At 41.6% G+C, this 14983-nt stretch overlaps 1 protein-coding gene across 3 annotated transcripts in view; it reads right to left on the bottom strand.

Moving 5' to 3' along the window:
- JMJD5 (2-oxoglutarate (2OG) and Fe(II)-dependent oxygenase superfamily protein) overlaps positions 1-14591 on the bottom strand; it is a 205547-nt gene extending 190956 nt beyond the window's left edge. For 2 of the 3 annotated variants that reach the window (XR_016262679.1, XM_089440085.1), the window contains exon 1: positions 14213-14591. The gene's annotated coding sequence lies outside the window, so the exon portion shown is untranslated. The remainder of the gene's footprint in view (positions 1-14212) is intronic. The other variant, XM_089440086.1, reaches the window with a different exon arrangement.
- Positions 14592-14983: the final 392 nt, after the last annotated feature.

The raw sequence follows: 14983 nt of genomic DNA, 5'->3' as shown, positions 1-14983 counted from the left end.
TAGCAAATCTTGGAAATTTGGAATTACCCTTTTGAAGCTCTCACCTACCCGATCTAACTAGAAAAAGTACAACAAGTAAGCATTAGGAGATTAAGGCATCTCTGTATGAACAAAGAAGATATGGAAGAGTACAAGGACAATGTCGAAATATGTATCCATGAACCTTGGCAATATCAAAAGAACAAAATAGCTAATGGTTTGACAAGAAACAAGGTAAAAACACAAAACTAGTGACACAATCAACCATCAACTCTTCTAGCATCCAAGGTTGAGAAGAAGTGTGTAGTGAGACTCTAGTTGTTCACCAATTGTGAGACTTGATTCTTGAAGCCTATGCTACCTAATAGGCCTAGTACTAGAGTATTGGTCATGATGCTTTTTGTCATTGCAACCATCAAGAGAATAGAAGAGGCGATGAGACTTGAGTTAGTAATTTGGGTAAAAGTGTCTCTGAGAGTTTTCTACCAAAAGTGAAGCATCTAACAAAGGAGCAAGGAAATATAGCTATGGTCCTCATACTATATAAAATCCTTCAAGAAACCATAGGATTCTCTAATCAAACCATGAAAACAACCATTGATCTCATAATAGGTACGGCAACTAAAGATGTAAGCCCTTCAACGTTCGGAGATTTATTGGTTTGTAACTTCCAAACCAAATTGGGGATGAATAAAATGGCAGGATGTAGGTCGTTGTTTGTATCTAATGGAATCCTATTTTGGATATCGTATGAGGATACATAAGAGCACTAGATGTCTAGACTTGTAATGTGACAAGTTCTTCTCTTAGGCTAAAATTTTCTCCAAAAAGTTATAGGTGATTCCCCTAAGTGCACAAATGAGCTTTGAGAAAGGAATTTGTGGGTTTTTGTCTCAATGAGGAAGGAGAACTCTTTGCATGTTTGCTTAGCTTGGGTTGAATAGTGAGCCATATCAGATTTGAGTTTCTTGTATAGGAGTTTACAACCTTGGCCAAACCATATATTCCCAAGTTAAGTTGTAGGAAACAACTAGTCTGGTCACATCCCACCCAAAATGATTGAAAACATCGAAACAGGCATGAAACGCCTTGTAGACACCATCGACTACCATATGGTGTTTCTAAATTTCCAAAGCCAAAAACATCATACTTTATAGGTAGCACATTTCCAAGTCATGTTGGATAGTTCCATTGATGTTTCAAGCACTTTTTTGGAAGTTTCCAAACCAACCTAAGTGTAATGTTCATTTTTCTAGTGTTCCTTATGACATGGTTAGGATGGACTTTCAAAGTTTGGGACAGAGAGATCATAGGTGCAGGATGGTGTCATCAGCAGGCACAAGGGCTTTTGGAGGGGTTTTGAGGAGTTTCTATGAGGTCCGATGGCATTTGTTTGGTATATTCCATCATCCGCATAGTTTGCCTTTCGTTCTGGACCCTGGTGCATTCCAACAACTTTCAAAAAACAAAGTTATTAATGGGCCTAACTGTTAAATTTGGACAACTAGGTCCAAACTCCATGTTCTGATGCTCAGATTAAGAGGCTAATATTTTTGTTGGATTCCTCTTACTGAGAGGTGTAAAATCCATATACAAATAGTCTTAATCCGATGAGCAGAACTTATATTGTGAATTTATTATTCTTAGTAAATTATATGTGCAAGGTCAGCCAGTTTTGTAATGTAGGCTCACATGCCCAACAGATGTGTCACACACCCTCATTGATGGATATATATACAGGAAAAGTTGGAGAGAATTTCAAGACAACTCAACTCACATCTTCCTCTCTCATCTTAGAGAGTACGCTACCTAGAGGACGAATTTCAGCCACACGTGGGAAGGACGAAGAGGACAGACCGTACGGATTTTCTGCTGCTAGGGTTTCGCAGAAAGTTTGACCAGCGTTGACTTTGGTCAACGCTTGGTCCAATCAAGCTGAAAATTGGTGGAAAGTTCGATTTTTGAAGGCCGTACTATCTGGCACAAAAATCGAGGTCAAAGGGTTGACCGTTTTGCTGCTGCGTTGACTTTTAGCTTGCTGCCCCTGCATTGACTTTTCAGGACAGCGTTGACTTTTGTAGAATTGACTTGGGTTGACTCATCTACTAGTTGGAGGGATCTTGTGACACATCTGGGCTGGCTGACCAAAGGAGACTTTGCTGGTTGAAGCATCCTGTTGACCGCCGAAACGAACACACATTTTTCTTGTTTCTGATTTGTCTTCTGTAAGATCTGCTTATATGTTCTATCTGCATTTTGCTTAACTACTTGTATGATTGCTGTGAGGAAAGTGAAATTGCTCTTAGCATAGAACATCTACAAAACTTAACATGGTATCAGAGCTTGAGGTGAAGACAAACTCTATCTATAGCAATCATCATCGATGTCAATGGATGCCTTTGTGTCGCTGTACATAAAGGATTATATACGCTATCAATGATATACACGTTGTAACGGAAAGATATACAACGCAGTACTGTAGAGGATATGTTTAGGCAGTAAAGGAAGCCGCAGTCATAAGGACATGAGGCTGCAGTCATGAAGAGTCAAGTCGTAGTGATGGAGAGGTATCCGCAGGCTTAAGAGCTCTGGCCAAAGTGCGAAGAGGAGTATTTATGTGTCTTTTGTTTATGATCTGATTGGCCGAGTAAGGAAGGAGGCTAGCCGAGCTTGTAAAGAGGAGTTCTGGGCATAAAGACAAGGGTTATTCTCTATGCACAGGCCGCTGAGTGATTTTGAGTTTTACAATGGGACAAAAGTCTGTTTTGAGAGGGCCGAGAGGCCCAACAAGGAGCAGGAAGAAGGCCGCAGTACCCTTGACCATCAACGCAGTAATTAAAGAAGTTTGAAGGCTGTATAGTAGGGCTGTCGTAGCAGCCACAGAAAGCCCTAACCAGGGCCGAAATTTCAGGGTCTGTGCATTGGTCGAAATGTATTTGTGGACAGAAATATGACGTCTATCACAGGTATGTGCTTGTCTTTTATAATGATGAATTTGCCAGATATTATGGTCCAGATTAGACAGTTTGCAATTCTGGTATAATGGGCTGTAAGTAGCTCCAAGTATAGTCCCTTGAGAGGGACAACAAGGGCTGTTACAAGGCAGATGCTTTGGAGTCTTAAAAATGGATATATGGAAGAGCTTAAGGGTGGTCAAGTGGGCTTATTATCAGACCCCATCTTCTGTAGTGAAACATGACAATATGACATAGTTTTCTGACAGTGATCTTCTGCACTTATTGTAGTGTCACTTACTCTCATGACAGTTATGCCTAGCAGTGATATTTCAATTTTCACAAGTCCTCCATCTACAAAGATGTACTCTATGTACCCAAATTGAAGAAGAACCTTGTGTCTGTATCTGCCATGGAAGACAAAGGATTCAATGTAACTTTCTCTGATGGAAAGGTACTCATGTGGAAGAAGAGCTTCAAGGAAGCTATCTCAATTGGTTTTAGAGTTGGTACACTCTACCAGGTTGGAGGGAGTCCGTTGGGAGCTATGACTTGTGATACTATCCGTCAAACCGAACTATGGCACCGAAGATTTGGACACCCTCATTACAAGGCTCTTCCCGAAGCAAGGAAGGTGGTGACAGGGATGCCTGATTTTGGAAATAATCATGAAGGTGTATGTAAGGGCTGTGCTGAAGGAAAACATTCAAGGGGACCTTTCCCCTCAAGTGTCACAAAGACATCTGAGATATTGCAACTGGTCCATTCTGATCTTTCCGGTATGTTGCCTGTAACATCCCTAGGGGGATGTTCTTACTATATGACATTTACTGATGACTTCTCTCGCAAAACCTGGATATACTTCTTGAAGAAGAAGGATGAGGCTTTCATGTGGTTTCGTACCTTTAAAGCCTTGGTGGAAAATATGACCGGAAAGAAGATCAAGATTTTGAGGACTGACAATGGCACTGAATATGAGTCAAATGAGTTCAAAGACTTTTGCAGAGAAGCTGGCATTAAGAGGGAGACTACCACTGCATATACTCCTGAGCAGAATGGTGTTGCTGAACGCAAGAATAGGACTATTGTGGAAGCTGCCCGTGCCATGCTATGTGACCAGGGTCTTCCAAAGTTTCTGCGGGGAGAAGCTGCAAATACTGCTGTGTACATTCAAAACTGATGCCCTCATTCCGCTTTGGACTCCAAAACTCCCGAAGAGGTTTTCTCTGGTAAGAAACCTGATGTCTCACATTTTAGAATTTTTGGATGTCCTGTCTATTTTCATGTGCCGAAAGAAAAGGGAAGTAAGCTGGATGCTACTGGAAAGAAAGGAATGTTTGTGGGCTACAGTGAGACTTCTAAGGCATAGAGAGTCTATGTACCTGGTCAAAGGGAAGTAGAGATAAGCCATGATGTCACTTTTTGACGAAGATGCTTCCCGGAAGAAAGTAGTAGATCTTCCTAGATCTGAAGAAAATCATGAAGAAAGACCTGGAAATCTGGAAGAACCCCAGGATGAGACTATGCCTGATGTTGAAGGGCCAATGGACCCTATTGATCCTTCCCCTTCTCTAGGAAAGAGGCCATCATGGCTCAGGGACACCCTCGAAGATGCTAAGGGTCATGCTGCCCCAAGGGGGACATTCCGAGAAAGCAAGAAGCCGTGTAGATACCAAGGGTATCTAGCTGCCATGAGTTCTATTATACAATCTGAACCTGGATCTTTTGAGGAAGCCATCAAGCATCAAGTCTGGAAGGATGCTATGCATGAAGAATATGAGGCTATTATGAAGAATGATGTCTGGGATGTGGTCCCGAGACCAAAGGACAAATCTGTTGTCACCTCTAAATGGCTCTACAAGATTAAACATGGACCTGATGGGAGTGCTGAAAAGTTTAAGGCAAGATTTGTTGCCCGTGGCTTCTCTCAAAAGGAATTGACTATGACGATATATTTGCACCTGTGGCACGATATACCACCATCCGATCCATCATAGCCCTTGCTGCTACGCAAGGATGGAGTCTTCATCAGATGGATGTCAAGACCGCTTTTCTGCATGGTGCAATAAAGGAAGAGGTGTATGTAGAACAACCTCTGGGATTTGAAGTTCAAGATCGAGACACTTATGTCTGCAGGTTGAAGAAAGCCCTCTATGGGTTAAAGCAAGCACCCAGAGCTTGGTATGAGAGGATGGATAGTTACTTGATGAAGCTGGGCTTCACTCGAAGCAATGCTGATCCAAACCTTTACTTTAAGGTTGTGGAAGGAAAGCCTCTCATTCTAGTGCTGTATGTGGACGACCTCTTCCTGACAGGTGATGACCCTCTCATTCATCAATGTAAGAGGGAGCTTGCTGCTGAGTTCGAAATGAAAGACCTAGGACTGATGCACTATTTCCTAGGCCTGGAGGTCTGGCAGAGACCTGGAGAGATTTTCCTTTCTCAAGGAAAATATATTGTGAAGCTTCTGGAAAGATTTGGGATGGTGGACTGTAAGTCCGTGTCGACACCAATGGAACTCAACTTTAAGAAGTTGAGTGGCAGCGCTGCAGGGCCTATCTTGGCCAAATCCTACTGAGTATCGTCAACTCATAGGAGCTTTGATGTTCTTAGTGAACACCCGTCCGGACATATGTTTTGCAGTGAATACTTTGAGTCAACAGATGGTTGAGCCTCATCATTTTCACTGGGTTGGTGCCAAGAATCTTTTGAGATATCTTCGGGGCACGATAAACCATGGGCTGAGATACACTGCCGGGAGTGTGATACTCCGGGGATATACTGATGCCGATTGGGCTGGCAGTGTGGTGGATCGTAAGAGCACATCTGGATGCTGTTTCAATCTTGGTTCTGCTTCGATCTCATGGATGAGCAGGAAGCAGAAGTCGGTGGCTTTGAGCACCGCGGAGGCCGAATACATTTCTGCTAGTATGGCCTGTTGTGAAGCAGTTTGGTTGAGGAAGCTCTTTAGTGAGCTGTTCCAACATGTGCTAGATACCACTGTAATACTCTGTGATAATCAGAGTGGGATTCGTATGACTGAGAATCCTGTGTTCCACGACCGATCCAAGCATATTGATATCAGGTACCACTTTATCCGGGATATGGTACAGCGAGGCGCCGTAAGGCTCGATCATATAGGAACTGATGAGCAGGTCGCAGATATTCTCACTAAGCCCCTGGGGAAGGTCAAGTTCCTAACCTTCCGTGAGAGTCTTGGTGTCGTGGAAAGACCCTATGATGTGGGTCCTGTTGGACGATGAGCTCTGGGAGCTCTGGGGGGCTTTGGGGATAGCTTCTCGGAGCTATAAGCACTCATAATGCTTTTGCCCCACCCTTGTGATTATTGAGCTGGTTCGCCACTCATTTATCTGTGCCCCGTATGCATCCTACCCATTGAGTTCAGGGCTCATGGGAAGTACCTCTCATTTGGCCAATGAGGTGTGGAAAAGCTAGAGACTATTAGCAAAGACTGATGGACGCATCAGAGATTGCCGTACTCTCTATCTAGGATGGCATGGTCCAACCACTTGATCTGGGATCAAGATTTGTGAGGTCTGGGACCTCTGGACTGACTATGTCAGTCGGGGAATGATGTCTTTGTGACTGACCCACTTCTGTTCTGAAATAAAGAAGCCAGCAAAGCAAGTTTCGGCGGGATGACTCACGATGTTGATTGCACTAATAAATGGAGTTCTCCCTAGTTGAGAGGGAGTGTTAAATTTGGACAACTAGGTCCAAACTCCATGTTCTGATGCTCAGATTAAGAGGCTAATATTTTTGTTGGATTCCTCTTACTGAGAGGTGTAAAATCCATATAAAAATAGTCTTAATCCGATGAGCAGAACTTATATTGTGAATTTATTATTCTTAATAAATTATATGTGCAAGGTCAGCCAGTTTTGTAATGTAGGCTCACATGCCCAACAGATGTGTCACACACCCTCATTGATGGATATATATACAGGAAAAGTTGGAGAGAATTTCAAGACAACTCAACTCACATCTTCCTCTCTCATCTTAGAGAGTACGCTACCTAGAGGACGAATTTCAGCCACACGTGGGAAGGACGAAGAGGACAGACCGTACGGATTTTCTACTGCTAGGGTTTCTGCTGCTAGGGTTTCGCAGAAAGTTTGACCAGCGTTGACTTTGGTCAACGCTTGGTCCAATCAAGCTGAAAATTGGTGGAAAGTTCAATTTTTGAAGGCCGTACTATCTGGCACAAAAATCGAGGTCAAAGGGTTGACCGTTTTGCTGCTGCGTTGACTTTTAGCTTGCTGCCCCTGCATTGACTTTTCAGGACAGCGTTGACTTTTGTAGAATTGACTTGGGTTGACTCATCTACTAGTTGGAGGGATCTTGTGACACATCTGGGCTGGCTGACCAAAGGAGACTTTGCTGGTTGAAGCATCCTGTTGACCGCCGAAACGAACACACATTTTTCTTGTTTCTGATTTGTCTTCTGTAAGATCTGCTTATATGTTCTATCTGCATTTTGCTTAACTACTTGTATGATTGCTGTGAGGAAAGTGAAATTGCTCTTAGCATAGAACATCTACAAAACTTAACACTAACTCAATTTATTACACTTAAGGTGGCATTTCGAGAGGAATACTTGACAGAACACCTTAGTGTAATAGCTCGTTGGAACTAGAATGAGAAGATCTACCGGATGGGATGGTTAGATGTGAGTTGCAGCGACCTGAGAAGACATGGTGGCCAATTTACCCTTTTCCCGCATTAAAAAATAGATTTTAATTGAAATAAAAAAGGGAAAAGTGCTCAATGATTTAAATAATAATAAAATAGGAGTCCATCGGATCTATAAAGGGGGAGGAGGAAGCTATTGGAGAACATCTTGGATTTGACATTTCTTCTTGTATGAGAGGTTGACAACCCGGTTCTCTACTTCATTGGTAGCCCCAGGACGGAAATCCTCGGGTATGTTGTGGAGTGTTGGACGAAAACCCAACTCTCTTTGAGGAGACTTCAACCAGGAGTTTCATAGAGCTTAAAGGATATTGAAGTGAGGATCATCCAGGTCCTCGATTGGTGCTTCATCATCTTTCTGTTGATACGTTGGCAGTTGTTGTTGGAGGGAGAGTGCAACAATTGTGGAGTTTTGAGAGATCAGGATCAGCATATTAGCAGAATATTTGGAGGTCCACTTAGCTATCATCTTTCCTATTTTGTCTCACATATTTCAAGTTGTACTCGACATGCTATATTATAATAAATGAAGTTGGGTCATTTCTTGTGTTGCCTTTTTTGATGTTATTTGAGTTTTTGAGTTTACTTATGCAAACTATCAATGTATTTTCCGCACTTGTATAGTTTTTGGGTTGCTATTTACTGGTGCATTTTGGGGCAATTTCATGGGTTTTTGGCGAAAATGCCAGCATAAAAAATTTATAGAGAAAATTCTCAGGAAAATACCACAAAATTCCCAAAAGGGACACATTACACTAAGGGCCCAAGAAGGGCATGGAAACCAGAGGAAAAATATAGCCCTGTCCGTGCCAACAACTCTTTAAGACAAAACAAAGATAGGGGATCGAGCTTTGAGGAGTTTGTCACCTTGGTAATTAACAGTAATATTAAATCTCAAAGTAAAAGAATAGCAAAGGTAAGACAACTTCATCTTACCTTTTCTATCCTTTTACTTAAATTTTTAACATTATCAATAATTGTCTCGGGATGTTTGACAATAACCTCATTAGACTTCATATGCAGAAAGCAGAATTCATAGCCCATTTAAAATTCAATAGACTAAACAATTTTAAGGATTTCAAGGTTGGCAAGATTGTAGCGTTTCCATTAGATTCTATCATGTATGAGGGTATGGGATTGACATCAGTTAAGACCACAAAGCGTTGGGATTTTGCATCATGTAAGTTAATATAGACATGGGTCTCCCTTCTAAATGTCATTTATGTGTATCAATCTTATTTTCTTGCAAGATAATGTGTCATTTAATACTTTTGTATTTTTTATATACCATGCTTCCCATGTACCCATCCTGGGGGGTTCACATTTCCCAATGTGGGAACACAACTCTTCTTGAGTAGCAATGTATCCCACCAAATAAGCATCTACGTTACAGAAAATGCCCACCCCCTTATTATGAGTTGTGTTTCCCTATCAAAAAATTGAAACATGACTAAAACATGCTTGAAACACGTTACAATATGTATGAAATGCATTTCGCATGTGGGAAACACATTTCAATGTCCATACAGTGCATTTCCAAAAACAATTTGTTCAATCTTGCTTTGATTTGATGATTAGAACCCACATTTTTTTTAATGTCTAATTAGAGGTTAATCATGAATTAATGAGACTTCTTAAAGCCTCTAATATTGGAATTTTTTCTTCAAAAAAGGGTTTCATTCTCAATTTGCACCAAAAATATTGGCAGTTAATGATAATGTTAATTGTTCAAGCATGTTTGCAAGCAGTTCCAACCTAATAAAACTTCATATACAGAAAGTAGAATTTCATATCAAAATTCAGCAAACTTAACAGTTTTCAAGATTTCAAGATTGATATGACTGCAGCATTTTCATTAAATTTGATGAGGATATGGGATTGGCATTTATGGACCTTGATGTTCCTGGAGGATTGAGGTAGAGGAAACGGGCGATACTAATGATAAGGATCCCAACATAAGTGATGGTGGAATCTTACTTGTCATTTATGTTTGCGATTTAGATGTTCTTGCTCATTATTCATAATGTTGTCTTTCCAAGTTTCATTATAGTCTGTTATTTATAAAATAACACATTATAATTATATAGAGAGAGAGAGGGGTGGGAGGGCACGTTTGCTCATTTCGAAATTTGTGGGGGTGTAATATTCCAAATTGAAATTTACAGCAAAATAACAGATGCATGAACTAAAATACAATAATAAATATCTGAACAAGAGCAAAAATCAAAAAACCCCAAAATCTAGGCAATAGTCTTGAGCCATTTTATTAATTATGCATGGAAAATCAAGTATAAGAGGATGAAATCCATAGAATCTGAGTTTGCTACAGCAAGCAACGCAAACCCCAGGTTAGAACGTGTAGGATCAGGTGTTGGAATTGGCCCAAATCTATAGCTCGAACTTGCCCAGAAACTCCTTTGCAAATTGTTGAATTGAACTGATCGTCCTGCTCAAAATAGTACCCGGAACGCTCTAAAATTGCAGCCACAAGCTCCTCTCGTCAAACCCAAAAATACCCAGAAAAGGTTTGGCCTATCTCCAAGCCAAAGTCAAACCCACAAAATGGTGCAAATTCCCCAGCTAACAAGCAATTCGCCCTACTATAAGAATTAGGATTTCAAGCCCGAATATTATCCGGAAAATTTTGTAAAATTAGTCAGAGACTCCTCTCAATAAACCCAAAAAAAACCCAGAAAGGGTTTGGGTGAAATCCACCGACCCTCGGTGACCCCCAACAAGTGCAAATTGCCAATTTGGCCATAAAACGCCCCACAAAACTGATACTACTGAATTAAGCCCAAATCCACCACTACAAAACTCTCCTAACTTCGACTAAATTCTCCCATGAGGAATACCTCCAATCTCTGACCCTTATCTCTCCTCAACCTCTATTCTTCCAGCACTATGCACTTCCAGAAATGTAGAATTTTGGCCCCAAGAATTCTCTCAACTCAACCCTGCTAATCACCACAAAATATTCAACTAAATTAGGGGGGAAAACCTTTGCAAATCCTCCAATGTTCTGCTCCTCCGTAATTGATCTCCCCACAAGCAATTTTAACCACTTTTGCGCCTTGGCAAAAAAAACGTACCAACTGAAATAACTTGCAAATATGCCTAATGGAAACTCTGAATTGAGCTCCCCAAATTGCCTCACTAGGGAGACACTCGAAGTTCTCCGAAATGAGGGTGGAATTTCCGCTCAGAAATTCCTTGTGCTGAACAACACAGTGGTCTTGGCTAAGCAGCTCAAGAGAACTAATGTTAAATTGTCAAATGATCAAAGATGCCAAATGAAGGCCTCCAAGTTCTATTTATAATTGTTGGCCCTCTCTCCCTTGGTGGTCCCCACCTTCCACTAATTTGCACCCCTTCCTTTTTCTCTCTCTTCTCACTAGTGCGAATTGCTCCATTAGGTCGAATTTCCTTCTCTTGTGGCCCCCACATTCCACTAGAGCTATAATTTTCCATTTCTCCTAAGTCCCATACGCCAAAAATGTCTCCAATGCCCAAATGAAAAAATTGTGCTATGCTTAGCACCTCCCCAATAAACTCCATTAATCCCCTCAAATGAAAAATCAAAATTGGGGATATTACAGTCCTCCCTGACAAAAATTGTTTGCCCTCAAGCAATGCCTGAACAAGCACCCTCTCTGACTATGGATCCCCACTATCACTGCAAACTATACCAAGGTCCCAAATGTGCCACTGGATCGTCCCTGATCTCTGCATTGTCCTGTAGTGAAGGAGTCCCTCGATGCCAGGATCCCAAGCCAACCTGATCAACGTGAAGCACCCCTTGCTCCACTCACTATCCTGCCAAATATAGGCGTTAGAAGCGCTCTGCCTATTGCCAATAAGTAGAGCATCCTGATAATGTAAAACTTTGTCCAAATACTCATAAAGCTACCCTACCAAGTAGTCCATCTCATGCACTCTGATGGTGGCCCCCTGAAGATACAACCCAATCCCTATGCGAATGAAGTCTCTCCCGCATGAGATCCTCCTAACATCCTCCTGCTGGCCAACATGCTATGTTGATGAAGTCCCCCACGCCATCAGCGAGTCACTAAAGCCCAACGGAAGATTTGAGTGACCTCCCCCTGTAGGAGCCAGCTCATCCCTAAAGGTCGTTGAGCTGTCAAGTACTATGATGCTTGGGTCCCATGCTAGTCTCAGAAGGAAACTGTCTTGCCGACCCTACAACACTCTGGTCATGACTGACCACCTAATATACTCGTACCAAAACCTCCTCTCCTATAACTCTCGACCATAATATGTGTGATGATTGAGGCTATGCCCATCCTGCCAAGGTGACTCAGCAATGCCCGCACCTATCACTCCATGGTTGGCCCCAATCCTGAACAACCACCTACCTCGCCATATAATGAAGACCTCGGTGATCCTCCATATGTCAACCTGATAATGAACTAGATCACCTACTATCTTGACCGTACTCACTAAGTGGTGGAGTGTCCCACCAATCAACTGGATCCCTGGATCCCATACCCATACTAGAGGTCCACGATTCCCCATCCTCACTGCCTGTTGTTGTGGCATGCTCCTAGCTATTGGGACCCCCCTGTGCCTCGTCCTTGACCCTTGTATGTATCCAATGGATGGGCACCCAACATCAAGGATTTGTCCCGCATATGACAAACTTCTCTACTCCTACCAGACCACACAGAGAAATCTGTTATCCCAGCTCTTGATGATGTATTCGAATACTGCCTGGAGCCTAGGCATCCTCCTGCTTACGAGGACTACCATCTCCTGTACCTCATGCTCACATAACACCTTGGGTTGTCCTACCGATAGTGCACCCTGCAGCTCACTCACGGTCACCTCCCTAACCTTGGCCCCATCAGCTCATGCCCTGACCAAATACCACCATTGAGAAGTCTCCCAAGCCTCTCATGTCCTGCTGCTAAGAGACAACACCCAACTCCTATGCGCCTGCCAACAGTGTAGAAGTGAGAGAGGCACGCGAGTCCCCATGGATATCATCAAATGATGCTCATTTGCGTCCTCATCGATCCTAGATGTCCGATACCCAGTGGCATGCATGTCGCCTCTATTAGGCAGTCTCCCTGGCAATAATGCTCCAAAATCCCAATTGGAAGCATCACACATCACTACATACGGCCAAGCATCCCTGCTCCCCTGCATAAGAACATGTATCTTTGTGTGCCCCTTGGCACATGAATGCACCCAGTTGCATACCTTTGTGCACTGCTGGACACCACTACCAGTCGCTATATCATCTTGAGTATCCCTCTTGTGACAAAGTAGCTATGTAGGGAACAAGCTCTCCATGCTGCATTGTGCCATACTCAACTGAAGCTATCGGCCCCTGCTGACCTTGTCATCCCCTATGATCTGTCTAGACAACTTCACCTCTCTCCATACAATGCATAAGGGTGAGATAATAACGTTGTGGACCCCGTCAACGTGCCTCTGAAGCGAACTGTGTTGGAATCCCCACCTTCCACTAATTCGTACCCATTCCTTTCTCTCTCTCTTCTCACTAGTGCTAATTGCTCCATTGGGTCGAATTTCCTTCTCTTGTGACCCCCACATTCAAATAGAGCTATAATTTTCCATTTCTCCTAAGTCCCATATGCCAGAAGTCTCCAATGCCCAAATAACAAAATTGTGTTATGCTTAGCACCTCCCCAATAAACTCCATTAATCCCCTCACATGAAAAGTCAAAATTGGGGATATTCCAGGGGGATCATATTTCTAGTGTGTTTCCATTTCGAAAACACATACATGTTTCCTAGTATCGTGCACTTAGAAAAGCATCTATGGTTTCAAGTTGGTTCTGGCTCTAGCAGGACTTAAACTAGATCATTATTTTTATGATTCAAAGCATTCGACCACAGAAAAGGGTAAATTCAGTTACGAGGTGTTAGTTCATTGGTAAGGTCCATACAACAGAGTTCCACTTTCACTGTCATTGATCCCGTGAGTTTCCGGGTGGTCTGACGAAAACACGTAACTCTCAGACTTGGTACCTAAGCCAAAGGCAGTGCAACTTTTCAGGGATGAAGCACTTCAAAAATTAATTCGAATAAAAAGAAGGAAGGAAGAGGGACTTGGCTCCTAAAGCGAAGGCAGTGCAACCTTTCAGGCGAGAAGCACTTTCAAAAAACTAATTAAAATAAAAAGAAGAAGGAATTGGGGTAAATTCAAAAAGGATCAAAGCACACATGGCCCTCCCCAAAGACAAATTCAAAAAGGGATAAACGCACACATCGCCCTCCCCAAAGGCAAATTCAAAAAGAACAGTGTAGAAAATCCAAAAAAGAGAAAAAGGAGATGTTGAACAATAGAAAAAAGAATTCCCTGCGGCATAACAGGAAGACAGAATTTTAAAATGACATTGAACAAGGCCCAATATAGCAAACAATGTCAAGAAAAATTTAGCCAAAAATATCATGTACTTTATTTTACTCGTTATAATTCATTTTAAATCTTCCAAACCCCATCATCCTGGCAAGAGCGGATGAATTTAAGCCAATTCAAAACTTAAGAAAATTCAAATTCGGGGGCACGTTCTTACCTGCATACATATAGAATGCGAGCAGATTAATCATCTCGAATTGGAGATTTTATCATTCGTGTGTGTTTTTTTTTCAGACGTAATTTGTGCTTCAAACGTGTCACTCAGACTCGTCTTCAGTTGAAGGAAGATGACGATTTGGGGCCACTCGCCTCTGGCCCTGTCCTAATTTTGGTAAGTTGGATATTGACGTCGATATTTCTCTAGCTCGGTACTGTGTTGTGGTACAAATATAACCAGTGCCCTGGTTAACTCGCCGAGGCCCTTGGTTTGGTATTTCAGTTAAATTTGAGACGGAATGGAAGTTGCGAAGATACATGACGTGTTGTTTTATCGGTCCATCGATTCAAAGAATTATTCCATTTCTCATGGAAGCCGCAGAACATATAGTACGAATTTTATTGGTCAATCGATCCAAAGAAATATGGTTTTTGAATTGCATTTAAATTGGTGATTTGTTGTATTATAATAGTAATATATTTTAAGTTTATAGTTTTGTAGCTATTAAGTACATACACATTTTCATTTATTTGTGGAATAAAGTAGTTTTTTAATTATTTAATATATATTTAGTTTAATTAAAATGAAATGGTTTTTTTGCTTTTTTATAATTAATTTTGGGTAATTTTGTCTAAAATTTGGTATAGATTTTTATGAGTTAGAAGTTTAAGTTGTTTAATTTGCAAAGTTCTAATATTTTATAGTTTTTTAAGGTGTTGAATTTATTAATGCATTTTAAATAACAAAATTGTATTGCGGATTCTGATCAAA

The sequence above is a fragment of the Pinus tabuliformis genome, chromosome 9, assembly GCF_031772625.1.
Source record: "Pinus tabuliformis cultivar Carrire ecotype Pingquan chromosome 9, CPIR1, whole genome shotgun sequence".
Lineage (NCBI taxonomy): Eukaryota > Viridiplantae > Streptophyta > Pinopsida > Pinales > Pinaceae > Pinus > Pinus tabuliformis.
This window is presented reverse-complemented; position numbering and strand designations above follow the sequence as displayed.